This window comes from Rousettus aegyptiacus, unplaced genomic scaffold (assembly GCF_014176215.1).
Source record: "Rousettus aegyptiacus isolate mRouAeg1 unplaced genomic scaffold, mRouAeg1.p scaffold_m13_p_4, whole genome shotgun sequence".
Classification (NCBI taxonomy): domain Eukaryota; kingdom Metazoa; phylum Chordata; class Mammalia; order Chiroptera; family Pteropodidae; genus Rousettus; species Rousettus aegyptiacus.
Genome location: NW_023416307.1, coordinates 19,748,279 through 19,775,917, shown reverse-complemented (window position 1 = coordinate 19,775,917; position 27,639 = coordinate 19,748,279). Strand labels below are relative to the sequence as shown.

The following is a 27,639-nucleotide window of genomic DNA, read 5'->3' as shown; positions in this document are numbered from 1 at the left end:
GAAATAACCCAGTCTTCATTTCATAAAATCTCACTAGAATTGTCATCCAAGAAGTTCCACTCACTCTCAAAATGTGGCTCAGTCTAAGCCAATCACCTTCAGGGAATTTCAATCTTGATCAGAATGATATTGAGACAGGAAAACTGTTGGAGCTGGTTCATGTCAGTGGTCACACACCAAGAAGATTTTCATTAATTCCTGCTCCCTAAATCCCCAGGACACCTGCTTCCTTTCCTTTTAGAGAAATGGTTTTTCAACCTTTTCTTCACTATTGTGAGTTGCATCATTGATTTCAAATAATTTTTTTTTGTCATAAAGTTAGGCAGAGTTTTTTCCTCTTGCTTGTAATGAAAAAAAACACTAACTTAAAAATTGGAAATCTAATACAATTAGGAGAAGACATATTTATTTACATAACTATTGGGTACTGCTATGTGCAAAACAATAGCAAATACTAAACAAAAATTTAAAATTCTTTTCCTTCAAGCAACTTAAAAGTTTTTTTAAAAAATGTAACAACTTAAAGATTTTTTTAAAGAAATAAAAAAGATATTAAATAACTTTTATTCAAGATAAAATGAGATTAGTGGCCTAAGAGACACAGATAAGATGTCTAAGAATTTAAGGAAAGAGGTCTGTCCAGTTGGGGCAATTATGGAAGGACCAACATTTGGCCTACACTTAGGATTTGGGCAGGCTGACTCGGGAATGGCATCCAGACCAACACAAACAGTATGCGGAGGTGAAAAGCATCAAGAATGTGTGATGGTCAGTGAGCAGATCAATCTGCTACAGCACAGGGTTGTAGGCAATACGGAGCTAAAAACAATATTTGTGCAGAGATGTTTGGAAAATCAAGGCCTGTAAATTCATATATGACATACTGGAGCAAGGAGAAAAGCAAATTAAAAAGACAAATTACAAGGTATTGTGATAGTCCAATCAAGGTATAATTAGTACCCGAATGAAGAAAATTTCAAGTATTTTCTAAGTGATGAGGGAAGAAAGGTAAGAATCAAAAAAGGCGGTGAGGCTTTGAACTGAATAAGATGCTGAAATTGATATGACAGATTACACAGCTCTATGTTCAAACCTTCATTTTTCTGCTTTCCCTCTGAGTTTTTCTGCCTTCTCTCTTGAGTTTCAGTCGGTCATCTCCAGCTGCCCACACAACATCTTCACTTGTTTTACCATAAACTACCATGCTTAAAAGCAAATGTCTCCCTTTATCTTCTACCCCATAAGTCACCTCTCTTTCTTTCTTCCCAAACTTAGGAACATCTCTGTCTCTTACTGTCCTTCCTTCAACTCCCATCCATCTCTATATCACATCAGTTAGAAAAGACCCTTATTCACTCATGCCTGGTTTACTGCAGCCACTTCCTGATGAAACTCCCTGTTCTCATGTCTCCCCCACAACATAGCAGGACATTAATAAAATCTGCTTAAGGTTGATGAATTAATCCATCAAGTACAATGCAGCTTTTACTGCCCTTTGGACCTGCTGAGAACACTTAAAAAATACTACTACTCCCATGCTCAATAAATTGTCATGGATCCTACTTGCTCCAAATTTTGGTGGGTATAAACCACTCATTCTATTCTTTTTGACTTCTCAAGGTCCACAATGTTATTTGCATGTTCATGTGTGTACATGGGGAGTGTGAGTGTGAGCATGTGCACACACTAAGAATAGACCCAAAGGAGTTAGACAGGGGATAGAAGACCGGGGCTTCTCTGAGGGGAAGACCATATTCTCCAATTAGATATCAGCATTTTACCTTTCGATTCTGAGGAACTGGAGTGGGGTAAGAAGAAAATTGAAAAGGCAGATGCTATATTTGTATCTACTACAGGGAGCTCTGAGAGGTTAAAATTCTCTGCTTATCTGTTAATGCATTTGACTCCTTGTTCAGAGGTTTCCATCACTTGAACTCATTCATATAATGTCCAGCTTTAATCTGTTTGACTCTAAAAGGAAAACCCTGTGTATCAGGAGATGCTTAAAAAAAAAATACTGATTCAATAAGTAACTGCAGGTAGTTTGACATCTGAAAATCATCAAAACGCTAGATAAAAACTAGATTCATTTTGGTAGAAAAGAGATAGCCAAGGTTAGTTTAATACAATTTTAGTATATAGTTAATTTTTATTTAGAGATAGATTATCTAAGAACAAAAAGAAATAATCTCAGTGTCTCTGTTCTCAGTTGAATACTCTATAAAAATATTTCTTAAATGTGGTATAACCACCTTTCACGACTGTCTTTAAGGGAACAATGTCTTCATTTGATGGTATTGCTGAGGTGCAGTCCTATATGAAGTCAGGCTGAGGCAGAGAGGATGGAAAGAGAGTCATAGATTTCTCCGCTCACAGGCCGGGTCACTGGCATCTTGCTGCAGTTCAGTGCATTCAGGGCAATGTTCCTAAATTTAATGATTCACAAGAACACAGATTTATGGGTATTTCACACTGGCACTGTTTGCAGTAGGCGTAGGAGCATAGGAAGACAAATGTGTTTGTTCTAAGATAAAGAGTTTAACTGAATACATTAATTTAGTAATTAAGAGTTGATGTATTCTCTTTTATATTTAGCACAGATAGTCTAGTCCACTTAGAGATATATGTTTTACAAAGTCTTGCAATGATTCTTAATAAGCACAGGTTTGAGCCTGTGGTTCATTACTCAAATGTCTCCATTGCTGGCAGTTTCTGACTTCATCATTATTAAAAACTTGGCACTGTTTCAAACATCTGGGTTGTTTTAAAGTGAAAATAAAAGCCACAATGGAAATTGTGAGCAAAGCCATTTTTTCATATTAAAAGAAATGTAGCAGATATTTTACCAGGGCATCTGTTATTTTCATTCTGCTTTTTGAGTCTTATCTTTTATCTAATCATCAAAACATAATTCATCAAAACTACAAAGCTGGACTTCAGTGCAATGGTATTTCTTCCTAAAGAAAAAGAAATAGTTCACTGTGGCTGTGATAAACTTGATCTACAGTGCTTTCGTATATAAATTTTTGTTTCCTAATAATAATGTTACTATATATACATCCCCTTTTTTAGTCAAAAGTCCATAATGCTAATATTCATTTATTATTCAAGTATTTATTGTGTATCTACTACATGCCAGCAGTACTGAAATTAAATGTTTAGCATAAATAGATCCCAGTCTTCAAAACTATATGTATCATGTATTATTGAATTTATTGACTCAGTTATGAGCAAACAGGAAGATTAACTTATTCTTTTGTGTTTGTATGTATATTTATACATATATACATATATGTATATATAATATATATACATATATTTTATATATAATATATATCATATATTATATATACATAGTATATATACACATTAATATATATTAATGTAATATATATATATTATATACATAGGCTTTAGCTACTAGTGGCCTTTCTATGTTGAGGGCACTCAACTGCTAACATCAAGGATAAATACAAGGAGACAGACTTTTGTAAATCACACAAAGATAATTGTTATATTCATAAGTTCCATAAGGAATGACATTTGGGTTGCTGTAAAACCCAACTTACAGGAAACAAGTGTCAGGCAGAACGTAAGACAGGCAGCAGGAACCAGAGTGCTGAGCCAGATGTGTGTTTTAGAAGAACCTTAGATGAAGTATTAGGAAGCAATGTGGATGATGGATTTAAAGGAGATTGACAGCAGGGAAAAAGATAGATAGCGAAAGGTCTATTGACATAAATGGTGAGTAGAAGGAAAGACAAAATCCAGACTATTGGGTAATTCCTATAGTAACCCGTGTAGTGACTTGGGCAAATATTTGTTGAAAAAGTGAATGAAGGAGAAAATCAATTAATTAATGAATACATCAATGAATTAATGACACAATTTCCATCAAGGACGTTACACAATTAGAAGAAAGAAGATAGAATTGCTGATTGTTTTAGGGATGAAAATGAATGATATAGATATCTTAAACAAAATTTTTAAAAAAGTATTTTTAAATTTTCTTACATACAATGTAAATCACCTAAAACGGCCTCTTCCCTACCCTCCCTTTTTTAAGCCATGGAGTAAAGTAGTTAGGGACTCCTGTGACTGTACACAAGATATTCAAAAATTTGAAATTATATAGGTAAAATTTAGTTTTCTTGCTAATTCTTTTACTTGTATTTGTGAAATTTTTGATTTAATGCCTGAGACTACTGAATTTCATATATAGTCAGATCCTAAAATTATATTTAATCCAAACTTGCAGTTATAATGCTCATTTCCTAAAAGGTGTAATTGGCCATAACCTTATGCTAATGTAAATGCCTGTCATCATGACCTATGAGGCAACCTTAATTTTGAGCCATGTCCCTTGAGTTTGACTGCCTTAGAATCCTTCGTGTGTTGAATGAGTATTTTGCTTTCATTAGGTATTCGCTTTTATCACTAATTTATAACCAAAAAATCCATCATGTTCTAAAGCCCAGAAAAAGTAAAAATATAACACAAACCCCTGTGGCTAGTGAGTGAAGGAATGAAGGACAAAACTATTTAGCCTTTTTCTTATTCCAGTACCAAGGACTGCCATTGTGCTCATGACATTATAGATTGGAATAAAATTAGAATAATTTAAAAATAAATACTTAATTATCACACTTCAAAGCTGCTCAAGAATCTGGCCTGATTTCAGACATGAAAATGCTTGTACTTTATTAATATTGCATCATACAAATGAGCATTTATTATGCATAGCACTTTATAGCTTTGCTCTTTTGGAAAATTTTTAAACCTCCCTTAAAGTTATTTACTTAAGGCACATGACATTTTCTGCCCTTTCTTTTTAGTAAAAGATTGTTTGATCCAAGATAATGAGAAGTATCCCCCTGAGAACTGAAGCATCATTTTCCCCCCAGATAGAGGCATACATAAGAGGCACATTTCAAGACTACATTACTTGATCAAATAGCTTGTGCATGGTGGATATTTGTCGGCTGTTTTTTAGTAGATTTGTTGATTAACTGAAATATAAATGGAATACTTGTACAACTTTAGGTAAGATTAATGAAGTGAAATATGGTTGGTGACAAATATATATAAACTGAAAATGAGCAACCATAGATTCTCAAGTTTTGAAACTTTCACTTTTAGATACCAAAATCTTAAAGATTTAATTTGAATTCATAATGAGGAATAATGCTTGAGATGGTACCTAAGAGAACTACTTAATTTTATTCTTTAAGTGAATATGTATATGATTATTTCCTTGCTACAACTCTTTTAAATCAAATCCTGATTAATTCTGATTAATTTTAATTGAGCACCAAGATGAGCAGAATATGCACAAAACATATTATAAACTGTCTATTAATAAAATTTAATTTTCAGTTGGAAAAAAACTGTCCTAGAGGGGTAAAGTAATTTCTCCTATATTTATTGCAAATTCATTTAAACTAGAACAGAGGTCACAAATATTTACTAATCAATAGTAACTATGATGCATAATTATACATGTCAACTTGCCCTGGACCGCAGTGCCCAGATATTTGGCCAAACATTATTCTGAATGTTTCTATGAGGGTGTTTTTAGATGAGATTTACACTTAAATTGGTGAACTTTGAGTAAAGCAGATTGCCCTCTGTAACATGAGTGGGCCTCATTTAATCAGTTGAAGGCATGAATAATACAAAAATAGCATACCCAAGAAAGAAGGAATTCTCAAGAAGACTGCCTTCAGAATTCATCTGCGATATTGGCTCTTCATGGTTCTATGATAGACTGTCTTCAGACTTAAATTGCTACTCTTTCCCAAGCATCTAGTTTGCTAGCGTACCACATTTCGACTCTCCAAGCCTCCAACAGCATAGGAATCAATCCGTAAAATAAATATTCATATATATAATTGATTCGATTTCTCTGGACATCCTCATTCCTAGCCAAGTAAACTTGGATAAGTCTTTTTAATTACTCTGCACTTTAGTTTCCTTACCTGTTACTCTATATACACAATTCAAGATGTTTTCATATATATTATATTGGTTGTTATTAAAACAGCCCAGGAGAGACAGACTAAGAGGTTTGTATTTTTACATTAAAAATGGAGAAAATAGGTCCTAAAGACCGTAAAATAATTTTTCCAAAGTTAGCGTCCTCAAAATAGACTCAAGGTCTTCTGAACATTGATACAAACAAGGTGTGAAGGTGAATTGGAAAGCAGCCAAGACTCAAGCACCAGAAGTCTAGTTCCAATGAGCTCCAGGCTCATTTTTGCTATTAGATTATGAACTTCTTAGAAATCTTTTTAAAATTGTGTAGCCTGAAGGTCCTGGCACACACTAGATACACAATAAATGTCTGAGGAGTGAATGAAGAATGAATGAATGGATGGATGAAAAATGAATATCCTACCTGTGTAACCATGGGAAATTCACTTAAACTTTCTGAGATTCAGTTTCTTCAGAGAAGATTAGATGATTTTAAAGCTCAGTAAGTCTGTAATTGGACCATCACTGGGGTCATTTCTGCCTCTAAAGTTCAGTGGCTCATCTTGAATATTATTCTAATGTTAAAATTACTTTGTAAATTTAAATATAAAGCAATTTTGTTAACAAGTTTTATTATGACTTCTAAATTTAGTAGTCTTATTTCTGTCCTTACCATTAAATGCTCAATGACTCATCTGTATGTTCATAACTATACTTTAAATCAAATAATGAATATATTCATGTATGAGTTGAGGGAATATTTTTCTTTACTTATTCGTTGAAATAATGTTTCAAAAATTTTATTCAGGATTACAGAAATAAATTTTAAATAAATGAGTATAAAAACTATACTTAGTTTCAATATTAGGAAACTCCAGTTTCAATTTCTGGTCAACCAGAATCAAGACAATCAGACTGAGTGACAGATTCATATCATACTTTTTAATATCCTCCATTTTTGGAGCAAGATATTCAATATCCTTTATAGATAACTCTTTCAAAATATGTTTTGACAATAAGATATTAAACCTAACCCTGGAAAAATGTTCTCTAAGGTTTTCTTCAACTTGAAAATTTATTAGACTATGCTTATCTAACTAAGCTATGAAGATTTCGATTGATTAATAGTAATAGCAATTCTATTCATCTTAAGTCTATACAGGAAAAAAAGTTTAAATCAAAGTCTTTATAAAAAGTATAGTAAACTATTGCTGATTGAAGTTGTGTAATGGTAACCTCAAGTGCTGAGAATCTACAAGTACATTCAAAAAGCCCTTTATCAGGTAAAGTACTCCTAACACATAGTATAAGAATAAGTTATTTCAGGCACTTATTCAGAGCCCATTTATACCTACTTTACATGCAATTAAATATGTTTGGCTATCTGATTTTCCAGTTCTGAAATAAATTAGAAGAAAAAATATAGAAAGAAGAAGATGACAAGGAGAGATGGATGTGTACACTGAGAAGTGAAATCAGACATTTTGACAATAAAAGCAAAAACTAAACACAATCCATTCAATTGTCCTCAGAGTTACTATATTATAGTACAGTTACCTGGTTGATGTTCATAATTATGATGCAGAGATGTAAGTATAACTATATTATATAAACAATATGTATATTTCTTTTTATAAATGTTTCTGTCAAATATGGTTGCAATAAATAAAGTTTTTACTTAAAATGCTTAACTTTTAATTACTTCAGAAATTTCCTTTGTAGAATCTAATTATCCAAGGAGTCATTTATTTAGCTGGAAAAATATATTTTTATATAAACCCAAGCCTTTGAAAATTCACCCCTTGAGAATTTTAAAAACCAAGGCCTAGTATATTATTCAGTAGAATGTTGAGTTGGGTAGTATTCCATCATGTGTTAAATTACTGAGTGAAGGTTATAGATTTTGTACGACCACAAGACCCTCCATGGCTAGAATAAGGTTAAATTTTATTATGAGAAGTAATTTCTAAGCTTTTGTCCCCACTGAGAACTCAATAAATTATTGTTGAGTGTACAAATATACACTCCTACTAAAGTTTCCTGTGGTTATAACATTGGGCCCCTGAAGGCTGGCTATGAATGATTTTGGTTAGCACAAATTCTTACTGTTTAAAACAATGCAGAAAGCATATCTTAATAACAGTAGGAGCTACAGACATAATACAGAACATAGACAAAAATTCAAAAGTATTTCCGATGAGCTTCTCCAAGTTTAAGAGTCTCCTTCTTTACTATAGCTCTGTCAAGCATCCCGAGTGCCTTGACAATCCCACAGAATAGCCATCCCTAACCTTTCAGTTTCTACCCCTCCTCATTCCTTAGAAATTCTCCTCTGCCTTAGCTATTCACTGCTAAGGTCATATTCTTGAACTATTAATATTCATTACCACTTTTTCAAATGTTCCCTTTTTCTAATCACAACTTTATTTTTTTTCCTAAGTTACTTGCTTAAATATACCCATGATTACATTATTTTTAATGTCAATGCATTATATGACCCATTAACATCTCTAATTTCTCACTATCCATTAGCCAGCCTCCTCTAGTCACTTTCCAACCCATTCATCTGCCGTCTATATCCTTGTACCCAGAGGCTCAGCTCTGCAGGAGAAAATTCCCCAGCTGAACAGACTAATAGCACTATTAATTTATCATCTCCAGCCTTAACTGGGCCTTGAAATAGCTGTAATAGTAAGTTTCCCTCATAATCTTACTTTCCTAGTATCTCAGTTACCTAATACTACCTAAAAAGAAATACAAAATCTGTGAATCAATTGGGGGTTCTCCCATACAGGCCGGACCCAGCTGGGGCAGCTCAGCTGTAGCAACTCTGCTCCACATGTCTCTCATCTTCCTCCTACAACCAACGAGCTATCCTAGACATGTTCTTAAGAAAGTAGTAACAAAACAAGAAACCGAGCATCAATCTGCAAGGCCTTTGAGTATCTAAGCTCAAAACTGGCATATACTCACAGCCAGCTCATTCTATTGGCCAAGCAAGTCTTACAGTCATACCCAAAGTTAGAGAAGGGAGCTATATTATCTGCCTCTTCTGTGGAAGTAACTGCAAAGTTACATGACAAAGAGTGTGAATACAGGAAGAGTAAGGAATTTTAGATATTAATTCAACCTACTATGATTACTCCCTGTAATTGCTATTTTATAATGTCTTTAAGCTCCTGAAAAAAAACACCATCCCATGCCAGTTCTATCTTTTAGCAACAACATGTTATCTAACTTCATTGGGAAAAATAGAAGCTATTTAATAGAAAAATCTCTTGATTTCCCTAATATGCAGAACCTTCTGCCTCCCCATTCATCTATTCTTTTACTCTCCTATTATACTTAAGGAATCATTCTTTCTATTCCCATTTGCTTTGGATCTCACTCATCTCACCTGCTCATGGACTTTGCTCAATTAATTATCTTCTCTGTCTTATCTAACATTTATTCTTCCTTTTAGCATTCAACCACCTATACCCTCTCTGTATGCCTCTTCATAGCTAATTATCTTGAAAGAAATATCTAAATATATTGACTCTACACCTTCATCTCTGTTATTTACATAAGGATGATTTGGGTCTAAACAACAATGAAAGGTATGATCCCACTATTAGAAAGTCCAAGGGTAGAGGGAGGTGGTTATTCTATGCATGAAATAGGCTACAACTTAGTATCTCTGAAATTCTTTGAGCTCTTCCTTCTTCGATGTATTGTCTTTGACCTTTGTAAACTTCCTTCTTGGTCATAAGATAGCTTTCAGCATCAACTAGGAAAATATGCTTCCTCATTCACTTCCATAACGGAAGATGGAGACATAGGGGTATAGCTCAAGGTAGAGCGTTTGACTATCTAAGGGAAGATGGAGGGCCTCTCTAACAACCAAATGATAACAAATCTTCTCTCCAGTTTCATTAGACAACTAAGACCACATGCTCAATCTTGAACCATTAACAGTCACCAAAGGAATGTTATACACTGATCGGCTTAAGTCTGAATTCCTAAATCATTAGAGATAAGTAAAGAACATGGATTATCATAAATTGTTTTGAATAATTTTATCTGGAGCTGAAGATGCAGCCAGAAGCTCTTAATTTATATAAGCTGTTGGGAGTGATGAAAGAACATGTTAGATGGGAACAAAATCAAAGCTTAAAAGGTGAGTATGCTGGTTGGGCCACCATATATGCTCACGGTACATTTACTCCTGGTTTCTGCCCCCACTGATCTCTCCTGTTTTCTTTCTAAGGTTCATTTACTAAATCCAAACATCAGAACTTAGTCCTTATCTTTCTATAATTCTTAGCAACATTTGACATAGTTAACAATATTACCATTATCATGAGTCTATTCTTTCAGTTTATGTGAAAGTCTACTAGTTTTATTTCCATCCTCTGATCACTTCAATTTCCTTATTAGCTCTTCCTGACCTCAAAAGCTTGTAATTCTCTAAGACTTAGGCCTAAGGGTCTCAATCTTTTTATTCTACAGCCTTCTCCTAGATTTTGATCTCGTATATATACTTATGATTTATTTAACATCTAGTTCTCCTACCTGAAGCTCCATAAAGGCAGAATCAGGTCTATTTGAGAATACATGAATAAAAATAACAAGTTTAGCACATATTTTTATTTAAAAACATAAAGATAATAACATTACTATAATGTTTTTTAATCTTAGACTTCTAGTTCTGGCTCTAACAGAGTAGTTTGCTTGAAGCAAATTAACACTTCTACAATACAACTAGATATAAAACAAACAACAAAATCTGTTTGAAAAAGGCAAGATTTGAAGAGAACCAGCATGTGGGAGGCCAAGATCAGAGAAAGAAGAGACTCTCAAGAGAGGCGAATTGAAACAACAAATTTGAAAAGGGAAAATATATTAATTTTGATTTTTTTTTGTTATTTGCACATAAAGCTACAACTGTTTACTCATGAAGTTCTCTGAAGCTATTATACATGGCATAACTAGATGTTGCTCCATTTTATTTTAAGATCATTTCTGTATTTTCTTTTTTATATTTATCAAAACCTTAGATCTTATTGATTGGCTTTACATATGATGTTTTTAGATTAATAAAGTCATAATTATAATGAAGTTTCACTTTCTGGAGAAATATGTTTTGTAAGCCAACTTATATAATAAATTTAAAGGACCCTTTAAAAAAAGAGAGAGAGGTGAACTGACATTTTTTAAGCTACCTTTTAAGCTACATTTGCTAATTTTAGGCATAAGACAGGAGGCTGAGAAACCAGGCAGAGGAACTGTAGCTAAGAGAAAATTCAGTAAACGTTTGGACAATTTCACAGAACTAAAGAGATATTTGAGGAGTTTACTACTTATACAAAACAATTCTCTGATTCTTCAACACCAGTTGGTGTCCGACAATTCAATTTCTGACAGTAACTATCTGGAGTTAATTTAGACCCCACAGATTAGGGGTTTAGTCTCAACACTGGCCACACTTCAAAGGCCAGCCACAAACATGGTTCCCAGGCTACTCATATATCCGTCCAGCTAGCTACAAATTCATGGCCTCTTGTAACTCCACTCTAGGTTCAATCATTCACTATAATGACTCATAGAACTCAAAGAAAACACTTAACTTACATTTTCTGTTTTATTATAAAGACTACAACTCAGGAAGAAATGGAAGCCAAATGGAAGAATGGCATTGTCAAGATAAGGAGGGGAGAGGGGAAACAGAGCTTGCATGCACTCTTCAGGTATGCCACTCTCCCAGTCCCTCAAAGTGTTCTCCAACCCAGAAACTCTCTGAACCCCATCGTTTAGAGGTCATCTACGGTATATACTCTCGAATGACTTGCTTACTTTTCCCTAGATTTGGAGATGCAACTTTTTGGAAGGAACCTGGAAATTTTTAGCCATTGAATTTACGTAGTAATACCATGTAGTAATACCATCAGCATTCACATGATGTCTAGGGCCTTTGAGAAAACACATCATTAAACCAAAGTGAATAAAGCAATATATGTCCACAAAAGATATTAATTATTTATAAAGGTATTTACTAATATTCAATAATGTACATCCTCCAGCAGGTTAAACATAAATGGATTTGTATACTTAGGAGGATCGCAAGGAGTAATTCATTTCCAAAGCTGAGATCTGAGTAGCAGAAAGTTTTTTTTTAATATCTGAGGATCTAAAATTATAAATGAGAAGATAGGGCCCAAATGTAAAATAATAAAGCTTACCAAAGCATTAATTTATGAATTAAAAGCATCAATATCCACTTCCAGAAAAATTATAGAAAAGCTAAATGCACTGGATAAAATATAATAACATCCTTTAACATCTTTTTTTTTTTTTTGTGAGCTCACAAAAAAAGTAAAAATATCCCAAAGAATCAATGAAAAACAACTCCCTGGGGAATTAACCATCACTGGCCTATGTTCAAATTTACAGCAATCATCTGATTAGTAAAATTTAACTAGCAGAGGGTCTAATACAAAACATATTTTAGGACCAACGATATACTCTTAGAGCTCCAGGCAGAAACAAATGCAAAGCCTCTCAGAAGAGGTAGTCCCTTAACCCAGGTAAAAAAGATCACTATCTATAATATTCTGCTGGAAATGAGCACATCCTCATCCTCCAATGACAACGAAAAACCCGAAGGAAGTATTGTCTTCGGAAACAATGTGCTACACTTATTAGCTGTTCTTTAGTTGTTTTTGTTGATGTTACTTTCAATTTTCAATTTCACTCACTGTTCATTTTTCTCATTGTTCAGGCAAAATCTTTCCACATGCCTTTTTTTCTATACGACCATACTCTCGGGTCTTAATGTGGTTGTAGGTACAATGGGAAGTATGGAAGGACATAGAGATATGGTCTGTCTTTTGGAAATCCAGGCTTATTCAATAATCTATCAACTAAGGATATATTTTAACTAATAGGGTAAAACTTAAGCAAGTAAATATTTCCAGAGAAAAAACAGTCTCTAAATAGCTTATGGCAATATTTCAAAGGCCTTTTTTCCTATGGTTATGTCACAGAATTATTACAGATTCCATGTAAACTCTTGTACTTTCTTTATGCATATATAAATAAAATGACAATGAATTAGATGTCTCAGGATCCTGAAGGACTATAGAAATTGGAATTTTATTCAGTCATCAGAGGGGTAAATTGCTTTTCACATAGTGTGAGTTCAGAGTGTATTTTATGTATTCAGTTTCCACAAACATCAAAAATCCCTATAAGGAATTTTATTTACCAAAATGTCTGAACTCCGACAGATTGTCAATCTTCTACAAAATAGTTTTACCGATTGAAATTTTTCTTAAGAAATGGTATATGCAAAACCTTCACAGTCATCTACTCCTATCAATAACAAAGATAAGTGCTGGGAACCACAGCCCTGCATGTTACCTGAAGCAAAAGAAAGCTTTGTATCTGTCAGAGCACGAGATGCATGCTTTGTGGTGATGTCCCTTTGCCTTATGTGAATGTTGTTTACCTCGTGATTCTAAAGTTCACCCCTAAAAACATTCCAGAGTATTCCAAAAGGCAAATTCAGGAAGAGTTCTGTCTCCTTTAGCAACTTCCCTGGAGAGAATGAATCTATTTACAGAACAGCCAGCCACCTTAGTATACTTCAGAGGTATGTGCGACAGAAATCCAAAATTTAAAATCCATTTGCTGGTCACAGTGCTGGGCACTGAGGGGATCAAGAGTAAGACATTGTCATTGCTCTCAGGGAACACACAGATAATAACATAAAGAGAACACTGTGAACCTTTGCTTCAGAATAATGCTGATTGATTTTTCTTTTGGCTTCTCTCCAGTTTCTGCAAGTGCATTGCTTGGAAGAATAGTCATGCTTTGCGTTCTGTATCATAGCAGTAGCTTGGGGCAAAAAGTGCTTTTACAAAGTATTGTTATTCAATGAAAAGTGTAGGCTAACTCTAGGACAATTCACTTCACCCTGGAAGGTTGGAAGAAGGTAGGAATAATATCAAGTCTCTTATTACTCATTATCATGATTATATAACCCCATCTATTTTAATACATCAAGTGTAGCTATAGTTTCTTACATTCAATAGATGGAATCTCAGAAATGCTTCTCCTGCATTCCACATACTTCTCATATCCCAGGCCGTAATTCTAGAACCATGTTCTCATGACTCCTGACCAAGCCAAGTCCATAATGGTCCCATCCTTTCTGAGCACCTACAGAATTCGCAGTCTGACTACCCACTCCCCAAACTCCAGTATTGTTGCCCTATGTGGATCTCTCTAGTCACGGTAACCTCTGTGAGAACAGGTACCAGGTCTTTATAACTCCTCTGCACCTAGCAAGGTTCGGAGAAAAAATGGATCCCCAAGAATGCTAATTGAATTTAATCTGGTAACAGTTTCTAAATTATACATAGTAAGGAGAAAACATTAAATTTTATCAGGAAAAAAATGTTTTTCCAGGTTGTGCAATAACCTTAAGAGTAAGGGCATCTGATTCATTTTTTTTCTTCCTAAGCACTGGGCACGGTGCCAAACAAGAGAGACTAAATACAAGTTTATTTGTTGGCCCATGGACACACGATAAGTAACAGAGTAGAACGTTGTTAAAGATGTGTGAATGAGCACGTATCTGAAATCATTCTAGATTTACAGGGCAAATGGTAGTCTCAGTTTGCTCGGCTAAGTAAATCTATACCTGAAGAATCCTGTACACCTTGTACGGTGGTCAATATCTACTCTACAAGAGTAAGTAATGAGAAATTCTGTTTATTTAGTTTATTATTATCTTATACATCATCACAGTTTTTACGTACGGTGGGCATACAGATAACATTAGAGATCACACTAGCGAAACAGAAATCTGCTCAAGAGACTAGTCATTTCTGCACCAAATGATAGTAGTGTTTACTCTCAAAATGTAAAAAGAAAGCATAGGGATAAGGTTGAGCAGGAAAAGAGAATTCTGATTGTGTTGGAAGTTTTTCATATTGATTCAATTTTACCAACAAAGTAAGCAAGAGTGTAGTTATAGTTACCAGTGAGTCACTCTTTACTGACTTAACTTGAATCTTTTTTATATTGTGACATTGACATGATAAGGGCCACAGAAGGTAAACCGATGCCTCCAACAGGCATTTTACTTTCTGTTCCAATTTTCTAATCATGTTCTTACAAAATCCATATTTGTTTTCATTAATATTTCATGTTTTGACTTCTCTGATAGCCCTTATCTATTATCTAAAAGTTTGTTCTTACATCAGAATAATTAAAGAAAATGTGATAATTTACAAGATATGTTATTAGTGTGTTTTAGAACATCAGAAAATCTTTACTTCAAAACTTTTATACCCAGCATCTTTTTTTTTTTTTCAGGGAAAATATTCTTTACAAGGATGTCGATGTAACATGAAATAATCTGAGGAGGTATAGCTCACTGACACTCTAAATATTAGCCCTTTAAGAAAGATTTTACTCATTCTTAAATAATGTCTAAGATAAGATTTTTGCTGTGCTAATGCTTCCCAGATTGAAACCCTACCTAACTCCACCATTCAGATTTTCAGCCTATAGATTTCTCATCCTTTAATGTATGCAATATTAGCTAGAGGTATTAACTCTGATTCAGATTGTGACACTCTTTGCTCAAAACACCAGTAGTTTCCCATCTCACCCAGAATAAAAGCAAAAGTCTTTATCAATTCTCCACCAAGACCGTGGAGTCTTTTTACCCATGATCTCTTTCTGATCTCATTTCCTGCCTCTCTCCCCTGTGCCTACTTCTCTCCAGCATCTTGTTTTTGGAATATGCCTATCCCGCTCTCATCTCACCTTTGCATTCACCACTTCCTCTTCCTGAAATGATCTTTGCCCAGAAACATGGAAATTTTTCTCCCTCATTTTCTTCATGGTTCTGCTCAACTTACAACTTCTCATCCTGTTCACAGTATAAATGAGCAACACCCCTGCCAGCACTCTCTTTCCTCTTCTCTGCTTTATTTCCCTCCGTAGTACTTAGAACTAAGTGATTTCATAATACAGTTGCCTGTCTATTGTTTATCATCTTTCTTCCGCACTAAAACATAAGCTCCCCCAAAACAAGGACCTTTTGTCTATTTTGTTCACTGTTATGCCTTCAGTACTTGTAAGAGTGCCTGGATATAGCTGAAACTCAATATTTTTTGGATGAATAAATTCATTTTTATAAACAGAAACACTTATTAATACTTATGAAACTCTAACATGCAGTCGTAGCATGACATTTCTCTCTGAAATCAGTTCCCTACAAATTATATCTACATTAAGTATAACCCAGTTATCTGTCATTAAAGAATTAAACCACTCTAAAACAATAAGAGTACAAATAGAGGCCAATTTGTCATATGTCTAAATATTTAAGAGTCATTGAACAAGTTAAAAATGTTAATATATAATATGCTTTTCTCCTTCATAAATATGCCTCATAATGGCAAAATCTTCTGGCTGGGTTTTTAGGAAATTATTTTGAAATCAGTATTGAAAACTCATTTTTATGTCTTTTTTTCTTTTGGGGTGTGTGTGTGTGTGTGCATGCACATGTGTGTGTGTGTGTGAGAGAGAGAGAGAGAGAGAGAAAGAGAGAGAGAGAGAGAGAGGGAGAAAGAGAGAGAGAGAGAGAGAGAGAGAGAGAGAGCGAGTGAGCATGTGAGCCTGCAAGGGGAGGGAGGGAGAGAAGGAGGAAGGGAAAGAGAGAGAGTTTTGTCTGATTTTACCGAGAATCAAAAGGTGAAAGTTTGAGATGTGGACTTTTTGAAGATGGCCTGATAACCTCTTCTATGAAAGCAGTAGCCAAATTGGTGTGAATAGAACCACATGCTGAGTACCTTTTCATGTTGGCCCAACAGCCTTAATTGTTATTCACTGTGCATGGAAATTTAACAGAGAACTGATATTAAAAGTACTTTCGATGTAGTCCAGCAGCTTTCAATGCTCTTCTGCCAAAATAAACACCCTAAAATGACTGATAGAAACCAATACGTAAGTGGAAAGAATGGCAAAGACATTTAATTCATATGAGAGAGAATTATTAGTTCTTTTGGGAAATAAAATAGAGAGAAGATGACCTAACCACAAAGGACCCAATAATCCAATTGCAAAAATAAGACATAAAGATATGAATAATTCACCCAAAAATGTAATTCCAGGCACATTATAAATAAGGCATATCAGTGTGCTACACGTTGTATTTACAAATCTTGAAATACATATAAAAACTAGAACTCAAAATATCAGCTTTACCAGGGATGGTAATAATAGAAATAATTTTATATCATTTATTTTGTGCCACGCATTGTTCTGAGTGTTTTTCATATGTGAGCTCGTTTAATTCTAAAAGCAATCACATGAGAAAGGCACTATTATTATCCTCAGTAAAGACAAGGAAAATGAGCTGCTTAAAGTTCAAGTCACTTGCCTGTTGTGGTGGAGTTGGGATTTGAATTAAGGCAGAGTTCCTTCCCTTAACTACTGCTACTTTATATAGCATTTGACCTGAAAAAACATAAACATAACTAAATAATAGTACCTTACTTGTAAAAAGTGATTTATGATGCACAAAATGTCACTCTATATTCATTAACTTATTGCAGCCTTACAACTACTCTATGAGTTACACATGACCATGTTAATCCTGTTACATGTACAAAAAATTAAAGTCTTTGCTTTTTAGATAAGCAAAGGTAAGTAAAAAATTCCACATGTGAAGGAAAAATAAAGAATGGTTGGGAACATGCACACGGCTCCCAACCACAACTGATAACTTTTCAGAGCCAGTTCATTATAAATTTTCAACTAGAAAATATTATCTGACAAGTATTTCTCATGGGTGCATACATTTCTCTAATTTTGCAAGGGCACTATCCTATGAATAAAACTATTCTTCTATAAAGTAAAACACTTGTATTCTTAGTCTGAAGGATTCCCTGAAGCAGTGTGTATAATTTATACTTTCAACCAAAATAGAGTCACCTGAATAAAAGGGATGTCTGCCCCACAGATAAATTCGACTTTCTATCTTAGATTAAGCAAGTCAATTGAAGCTTTAATATGAGAATTTTCGAATTGCAAGAGTTATAAATGTCATTATTCAATAACAAAAACTAATACTGATTCCATGCTTCCTCTTTGTGAGGCTCTGTGCTCAGCACTTTTATTGCATAACCTGATTCAATCCTCAGGACAATGTGAGATGAGAAACATTGGCTGTCCCCATTTAATAGATAAAGAAACCGACTCTTAGAGATGTTAAGTAATTTCCCGGAGGTCACACACTTAGTACATATTATGGGTGCTAAGACCCAAATCTCTCTACCTAATAGGCCATGCTATCCCATGATCTCCTTAAAAAGTATTTGAGGTTATTTGCTGTGCAATGAAGTGGAAAAAAATAACCATAGAAGTTATAAACTTATAATTTTTAAAAATGATCATTGAGTTCTTGTAATTAGAAAGAAGAAAGTATGAATATGTGGTGATCACTTTTTGTGTAGCTATATTTAGGTAAATAATGTGGCATGGGCATTTTTTAGGTCACAAATAAATATTGTTAACTACACATAGTAAAGCATTAATAAGAGTGAAGTAAGGGGACCTGAGCTATAGGTTGCAATGTTAAATTCAACAGGGGATTAAGAACTTGTATTGAAATGGCTAGACCAAGAGTCTGGAGTGAAGAAAGTTGTTTCCGGTGTAGACTTGTGCTGCCTTTGGCCTCAAGTTTCATTCCCTTTCTTTATGAAATAGCAAACTACATTAGTGTTGGGAAACATGTCCTTTGGATACAGTTTGGTGGGACAGTCCATTAAGATGCTTTGCTCCCTTCCCAGGGCAAAGTGGCCCATGATTCACACCAGACCAACTGCACATTTGAAAGCTCTGAAGTTGATTTGTGTCCCGCCCCTCCAAAAAAAAAAAAAAAAAGTCTATTTGTTTCTGCTGTAGTTACTGTAGTTTTTGTCCTCATAAAGCTTGGTTCTTAACTATTCTCCATTGTTTAAACTCTCTCATAGTCAAACTATTTTTTTCTGATTAATTAAAATTAGTTTAATGCTGCTTAATTACATTTCTATTAAATAAGTTTAATTCTAGTTAATTCTGTTAAACTAGAATCAATTTCTGTTGCCTTCAACCAAAGAATCTTAACAGATCATTAATTTTAGCAAGACAGAACTTGTGGGATAAGAGGAATTGATAAAACTTAGGATTATGGTGAGGATGAAATCAGGGTAAGAAAGAAAAAGCTGGTAAAAAAGGTAACAGGTAAATTTGATACAGATAGAGTTGAGATCATTGGAACAGGCTAGTGGGAGGCCTTATAGGTGTATGTTAGATAACTGTTATTCATATTCTTGTCTTTATGTTGGACGATGTGTTCTTGGGTGTTTATTTCATAATAAGTAGAAAAAGATGTAGAGTAATAATGCAAAGATGTCATGAAACAAGAATTGTGATCATTCTAATTTGGTGCACTTCAGATAAAAAATATTTTTTGAAGAGGTAAAATTTTTAAAGAAAATTTTAAATCAGGAAAATAGAAATATATTTTGGTGTTCCTACTAACTCCTCCAAGGACTTTTCAAGACAAATAATAACTGCCGCTAAAGGAGAAAAACTTGAAAGGAGTTTATTCCAAAAGCTGCTTGATAATCAAGATAATCAAAATAATTTAACAGTGGAAACTTGGAAAATAAATATTGAATTAAATTAGATTCATTGAGCTTCCTTTCTGATCTTTCTCTTCTTCCAGGGCATGATCCTTTAATTCAATAATGAAATGCATTTTATCAATCATTTCAATAGAGTCATCACCAAAAATCTCATGTTCTTCACTTTATTTAATTAGTTTTAAACTTAGTGTTATCCTTTTAGAAGCCTAACTGGCTATTTTAGGGAAAAAAAAGACAATATGCAAATAATGATTCTGATGGAAAGAAACAGTGAGAACTTGTTGATCCCTATCTGAATAGGCTCCAAGTAACAAAAACTGTGAAATGAAAGGACAAAGGCAGCCAAAGGGCAAATTTCTTTGTAGGCTAACACTGTTGAACGTTCATCATAATTCCTATCAAGGTATTCACTAAAATTCTAGGAAAAAATATATTGCATCAACTTTAAAAACTTGCACTGTCCAGCAAATATGCAGGTATAATAGTCATAGAATGCCTAGATCATAAATAGTACAAATAGTCAGTAAAAGAAAAGAAATATTGTATAAAGAATTTAAATTCCAATAATTTTACACATATTTGTACATATCTATATGTGATTACTTATAGACCAATTAAATGTAAGCTTTAAATCAGACTTAGAAGCTTTAGAGTTGATAAGGATTAGCATGCTCTATTAGTCTGACTCATTTCCTTATTTTATGACAATAATGTATATGAAAACTCTCTGTGGACTCTATAGTTTTGCTAGTATTTCAAAAGATGTGAATTCTAAGGTGCCTAAGAGTTATGTAACTTGCTACATCACACAGCTATTTAGTGATCAGCCTCAAAATGAAACAGGTCTCCTAATAGTCAGATGCTCTTCTGACAAATATTTATGAAACACCAACTGTATACCAAGAAATACAGTTATAGTAAAGAAAGACAAGATCCCCAGAAGATAGTAAGCAAAGAATAATAACAAAAATAAGTAATTTAAATAATAACAAATATTTTTAAAATGTTAAAATTGAAGAAAATGGTAGAGAGTAGCCTAATGAAAATGGGGATATTAAATAGGGTATTCACGGAAGGGGTCTCTGAGAGTTTCACACTAGAATATGAATCATGAAGAGGAGTCAGCTATAAGAAACTGTGTTGTGAATAAGGAAAATGCCAAAGGCAAAACCATGGATCTCTTTTCACTGTGAGATAAAGTGTAAAATAACATCCCAGAAGGATCTTAATTTTAACCCTCCATTTGATCCTAAATCAAGTTCTTTATATTACTCCATATTATTTACACTTGGCTTAGTTTTTCATGAAATTATTCCCAAAGGGAATAATCACATGTATATTTAACATATGTACACAGAATTTTACACTTTTATAATAGGATTTCAAACAATTATTTTAATATTTATATACAGTAGACAAAGTAGCTATTATTGGGAGATATCTATGGTGGAATGAAATGAACAACAGTTTTGAAATTAGGGTTTAAAGTCTGGTTCTGCCATTTGTCAATTTTAATCCTTGGGCATATAACTTAAACTCTCTGAAGCTAGGTTTCTTCATTGGTTAAAGGAAGATAAGTGTACCTTTATAATAGGTTGCATATATTAGTTCATTTTCAACCTATATTGAATTCATTTAATTAGTAATGATGGAAATAGGAGGCCAAATGCTGAATAGACTCAATTCAGCCAAAACCTTCCATACTCACCATTTTCATTTCATCCTATAATTAATCTTCAATTTCATAATTTCATAATACAAACTCATTTGTTAGGGGGAAAAAAAAGAGTTGAGAAGGATTTATATGCACTGATTAATTTTTCAAATATATGGCTATAAAAGGTAAATTGCTTTCCTGCTTCCTTATTATGCTAACCAATGCTTATCATTTCATACATATGTCAAACACTAACTGAAGAAGGAAGGTAAAGAACAGTGGCTCACTTTGAAATACCTTTGAGAACTGAAAATTAAACTGAACATAAGATAATCGGGGGTGGAGGGAAGCTCACTCTCTCTTCATTTTAAACCAAGAGCTCACAAAAGACAGCAATTCAAACCTCCCACCTGCTTGGCAATTTGAGAAAGACCAACTTACTAATTTGCTTTTTTGGTTAATTCTAACATCTGAGAAGTAAGCATCTGTTTATTTGTTTTCATTCAGTAATCTTGTGTTTATAATATTTCCCACATAATGAACCCACCAACCACTCAAAACAAGTTTGATGTGTATTTTTAATAAAGCTAATTAGGCTTCAGGCATTTTGGAAGGCTTCTCTGCACAGCACATTAGCAGTTAGGTAATTTCTCTAGGGAAGAGTGGGAGGAGCCCTGGGTCTTTTAAAATTCGAAATAGATTTTATTATTATCATGTCTTTTTCCTTAACAAAGTTAACTTCTTTAAGTGCCATTGAGAAAAAGCTAGGGTCCTTTTAAAAACAAATGCTGGTTCCATGATAATGAGCTCAGGGTCATAGGTCCCTGGCCAGAAACCATATTTCTGACCAACTGCTTGACAAATATATGTTAATACATGTAATGGGGAACTGCCCAAATGTGAAGAGAAGGAGGTAAAGCCCGCAGGTCACAGAACACGCAAAAGTGAATTTAAGATGCCCACCCCCTTGATTGTTCAGGCAGCCCATTGACATATTGGAGATGGGACCAAATTTCTATGACTCCTGAACACTTGACACTCAAGAAATCTTCCAAGCTTTGAAGAACTCATTCTTTGTCACACAGTTTTGTTACTAGTCCATTGTTTCTATCTCTCTTTTTAAGGTCATTGAAATGTTGCAGTGAGATAATGGTACTCTGGTTGCCTCAAATTATTAATGTGCCTCTAATATGTCTCTTCATCAGAACAGGCGTTAGCTATTAGAGAATAAAGGCTTTTATTAGTGCTTTCCAGCAGGAACCAAAGATTCCTAGGATGTTAGAGGTTTATAAAGCTGGAGACTGCATACTTGCAACATTCCATTTTATATCTACATCTACATGATTTTTTAAATATTATTGTAATTGTTCTTGAATGTAGAGCGATTAGCTAAGAAAGCCAGTCCAAAATTAGTTCAAGTGTAAAGAATTCACCAATGTAAAGTAGATGAAATTTTATAACTTTAGTAACATATAATTATACCAACAAATAACTGTCAAAATCTTAGACAGGGGTTTTCAGCTAGAAATCAGTTTTTCATTTATTGTCTGTATGAATTCAGTAACATTTGTTGAAAAGTTTTCTTCAAGAGACTATTCTGTTGCTTCTCCCACTCTAACTTAAAAGTTATTTAGTTACAAAGGAACTACAGTAGTTTAATAGAAAATATAAAGATCAATCTCCAATGAATCCATGAAGAATTATCATAAATTTTGAATAAATACTATGAATTTACTGTAATAAAAACTACGAATTTACTCTAATAAAAATAAGATTCAGTTATCCTTTCACCATTTACTGAAGATTTAATATATGCAATGTCCTTCCATAAATGTATTCAATACATTAATGAATAAAAGAATCTGTGACTGAGAGAGAGAGCTAAATAATAAGAATGTCAGATGGTGTGAAGTGCAATGCAAATAAGAAAAATAAGAACAGGATATGGGAATTGGGAGTGTTTCAGTATAAAATTTCTCATTTTAGATGGCTGGTCAAGGTATGCCTCATAGGGGAGGTAACTTGTGAGACAGACTTAAAGGAAGTTAGGAGCAAATCGTGCTGGCTTAAGAGCTATCCAGGAAAGGGAAGGCAAATGTAAGGTTCCCTAAACAGGGTAGTTTTGAAAAATATCGAAGGATTAATGTGGCTACAGCGGATTCAGCAAAAGAAAACATAGGAAGAGATGAGGACAAAGAGGTGATTCAGGGTGGGGGTAGGGGAGACAGAAGGGCTCCCCATTTCACTTTTACTCTTAGTGAAATGGGGAGCCACTGGAGGGTTTTGAGCAAAGGAGTGATATAATCCAACATACTTTTGAAAGTACTTTCTAGCTGCGGTGTTGAGAATAGATTACAGCAAAGGAGGGATAGAAGCATGGTGACCTGTTGGGAGCTATTACATCAATCAAGGTGACAGTAGCTGGAACCAGACAAGATGTAAAAGGTACATGCTTCCATGACACCCACTTCGATCTTTTTAAGCCTCAAGGACATTTTTCCCCCTATATAACAGGATTTATTGTGCTCAATTCACACTTAAAAGGAGAGAAAAGAGGAAAAGAAGGGCTGCAGTGGATCATTTATTCTACTTCTTGACTCTGTATAAATTAGATCTAGAGTACAAGAGCTCTTGCTGGAGCAAAACCCTCCTGAGGGCAAAGGCTGAAGTCTGAATTTCAAAATTTTGAGAAAAAGGTGAATTCTATATAAAGAAACTTGGCAAAGGATCTTACTTCGACTATAATATACATATATGCACAATATGCTTCTGTAACTTCTTGACATACAAAGCAGGTTCTCAGCTTCCAGTAAACATGCTTTTAACTAGAAGGTCTTTGCCTGCTTTACCAGATCAACTAATAGTGCCGGTGAAATGTAATGAGTGCTACAGGATGCTCATGCAAATGCAGCAGATCACCTAACCCAGTCTAGGTAAGTCAGGCCATTTAAACTGAGACCTACAGGGTAAGAAAGTAAAATGTGTGAGTTGAGGGATTTCTGGATTGTATTCCAGGCAAAGGAAAATGTGTGTACAAAGGTCTGTAGTCAAGAGGAACCATGTTTCAGTCAAGGCACTGAAAGAAGTTTGTTGTGGCAACAGCGAAGGATACAGGGGTTAGGAAAGGGATGTGAAGCTTGAGATTCCCAGGATATTTCCAAATGACAACATCCATTAGACAGCTCAACACATAGTTGTAGTAGAGGTCACTTAGCTGAAGACAGGGATTTGGGAATCTTTAGTATAGGTACGGTAATTATTCTATTCACCAATCTAAAATTACTTGCTCACATTAGAAATGCAAAAAATGTATTGTGCATTAGAATAGTAATGTTTTAAATAGTAAGTGCAAAAGTGTACTTTGAACAATCGATATTTCCTATTTAAATATCGTAATACTTATTCGTGATGGCTACAAACTGATGAGCCATGTAGATATCAGGGTTTGAGATTTCCAGACAGAAAAAAAAAGAGCAAGGAAGCCAGAGAGGCTGAAGCAAAGTGAGCATGGCAAGGGGAAACAGTAAGATATAAAGTCAGCTAGGTAAGGTGGTGGTGGGGAGTAATCTCAGAGTCCTTTCTAAGGACTTTGGGTTTTACTCTGAGTGACACAGGAAAACCATAGTGAGGCTTTGACCCAAGGAGTGACACATTTGATTTACAATCTCCTGTGTGAAGAATAGGCATAGTGAACAAAAGTGGAAACAAGAAGCCTGGTTAGGAAGCCACTGCAATAACCCAGTCAAAAGATGATCCGGTCAGTGATGGAGTTGATGAAGCTTGCCATTTACTCTAGAAAAAGAAGCACATGAAATAAAAGTACTTGATTTGTTAAAATGATTACTATAGATAATAGTAATACAGTTAATTTTTGTTATTTTGCCATTCTGAGTAGTGTGATGGAGCCTCAAGGTGTCTTGCTTTGTCCCACCCTGGTCATAAATTGTCCCTTTGTCTAGTGTAGCCATACTGTCCACACTACCCACCCATTAGTCACTTCGTAGTGTCTAGGTTATATCAGACCCACTGTCACAGCATCACAGTGCTTGTGTTCAACAAACCTTTACTTTACTTAACAATGGCCCCAAAGTGCAAGAGTAGCGATGCTGGCAATTCAGATATGCCAAAGGGAGGCTGGAAAGCACTTCCTTTAAGTGAAAAGGTGACTATAGTATAATAAGGAATTTTGAGAGAGGGAGGCACTACATTCCTATAACTTTTATTGTAGTATATTGTAACAATTGTTCTATTTTACTGTTAGTTATCATTGTTAATCTCTTACTGTGCCCAATCTATAAATTAAACTTTATCATAGGTATATATGTATAGTAAGACATACATCATTCTTGGAAATGGCAAGTTAAGTAAAACAACATAAAACAAAACCAATTTACCATAGTTTAATTGCTATGAACAAGAAATAAGTACGATATTTCTGGTCACAAAAATATCACCAATCTTCTAAATAAAGACCCCAAACACTTTTAATATTAAACTCTGAAATAAATACGAGTTACATATACTTTTAAGAAAGATTAATGCCTTTGCATTTTCTCTCCTTCTCTCAACATGGTGGCCTCAGTAAAAAAAAGAAAGGGAAGACTATCTTCCTAATAGACTTTATGACTGAGGATGGAGGGACTGATGGAGGAAGCATCTATGTCCCCAAACCAGTTACCTGGGCTGATGGGACAGATGACCTAGAAGGAGACGTTTCAATCACTTGTCACAGAAATGATGACGTGTGCGTAGGGCACCTGCACTTGACCATTGCATCCTGCCACTGCTCCACAGGATGCTCAGGAACTGAATATTGACAGGAGTTGTCTTCCCAAGTCGTCACCCTACACCGCTTATCCAGGGAACCTGCCCTATGATGTGACAGAAGGCTCCATGAAGGAATTCTTTAGAGGAGTAAATATCAGTGCAGTGGGAAAATAAGTGGGAAAATCATGGTTTACCACGCGAACCTAGCAATCCAGAGAGGTTGAAAGGTTTTGGTTCTGCTGAATTTGAGGAGCTGGATTCCTTGTTCAATACTCTGAGCCTCAATGAGGAGTCTTTAGGTAACAAGAATTCCAGTGGATATTGCTGATCGAGCACAGGATAAAGCCAGGGATAATCTTTTGGCCAAGATAGAAATCAGAATTCTGATAAAACATACAGACTGAGGGTCTATCTTGCCACAGACAGCTTTGGTAACTACCCTCCTAGAAGAAATGCTACAGTTTTAGAGGCAAGTATCTAGATTGTTATGGTTCAGACCATGATGGGTATCAGGATGGTTATCATGATGGCCCACACTGGGATCGCTATGATGATAGAGGCAGCAGAGACTATGGTAGAGGCAGTTGGCAGAGAGTATTTGGTAATGGGTACTACAGGGATGATGACTATAGAGGACGCAAAGACCACTATGAAGATAGATATGACACACACAATGATAGGTCATGGAGCTCCAGAGATGATTATTCTCAGTATGATTATGGGGATGATGGTAGAGGTTCCTCCCCAAACCCAAAATGACTCTAAAGCCTCAGGGTACCCCAAAGGACAATGATTCCTTTGCTAGCACCTCTCAGTCCAGCCTCTCTAGAGAGGCTGCTGAAGAACAAGAAGTAGAGAAACAGCTATAGAAGAAACAGGAGAAACTGTAGCTTCAGCTGGATGAGCCAAAACCAGAATGACAGCCTCTGGAGAGACACCCAAGGTGGCAAAGTGAAGAAATTCAGGAATGTAACAGTCAAGGACAGGAACTGAGTCATCACAGACTGAGACCTCAGCCACATCTGGTAGAAAAGCATGAAGGAGAGAGAGTGAGAAGTCTCTGGGAAATGAAACACTCAGTAAAGAGGGAGACCATCACTCTCCAATTTCTAAGCTCCAAAATCTGAACAGACTCTAAAGGTAATGCTGGCCCCTCCATGAAGAGAACGCTTGGGTGAAGCCAAGTTCTAATCCTCCAGCTCCATGTCAGAGCTGAGACACAGAGCAGCAATCCCCTGCAAGTGACGGGGGAGGGGAGTACCAGCTCAAACATTTGAGGAAAGACCAGCAAGGAAAGAGGAAAATAAAGTGAATGGGGTGAGTATCCTAAAAGGCCAAAGTGGGAACTCCAACCATGGTCCAGGAGATGGAGGGAACAAAGACTGGAAGGAATCAGATAGGAAAGATGGCAAAAAAGATCAAGATTCCCAATCTGCACCTGAGCCCAAAAAATCTGAAGAAAATCCAGCCTCCAAGTTCAGTTCTGCAAGCAAGTATACTGCTCTCTCTGATGATGGTAAAGATGAAAATGGGGGAGATTACATGGAATAA

General features: G+C 35.0%; 1 pseudogene; it reads left to right on the top strand.

Moving 5' to 3' along the window:
• The first annotated feature begins 609 nt into the window (after positions 1 to 609).
• On the top strand, positions 610 to 27,639 carry LOC107507582 (annotated as a pseudogene).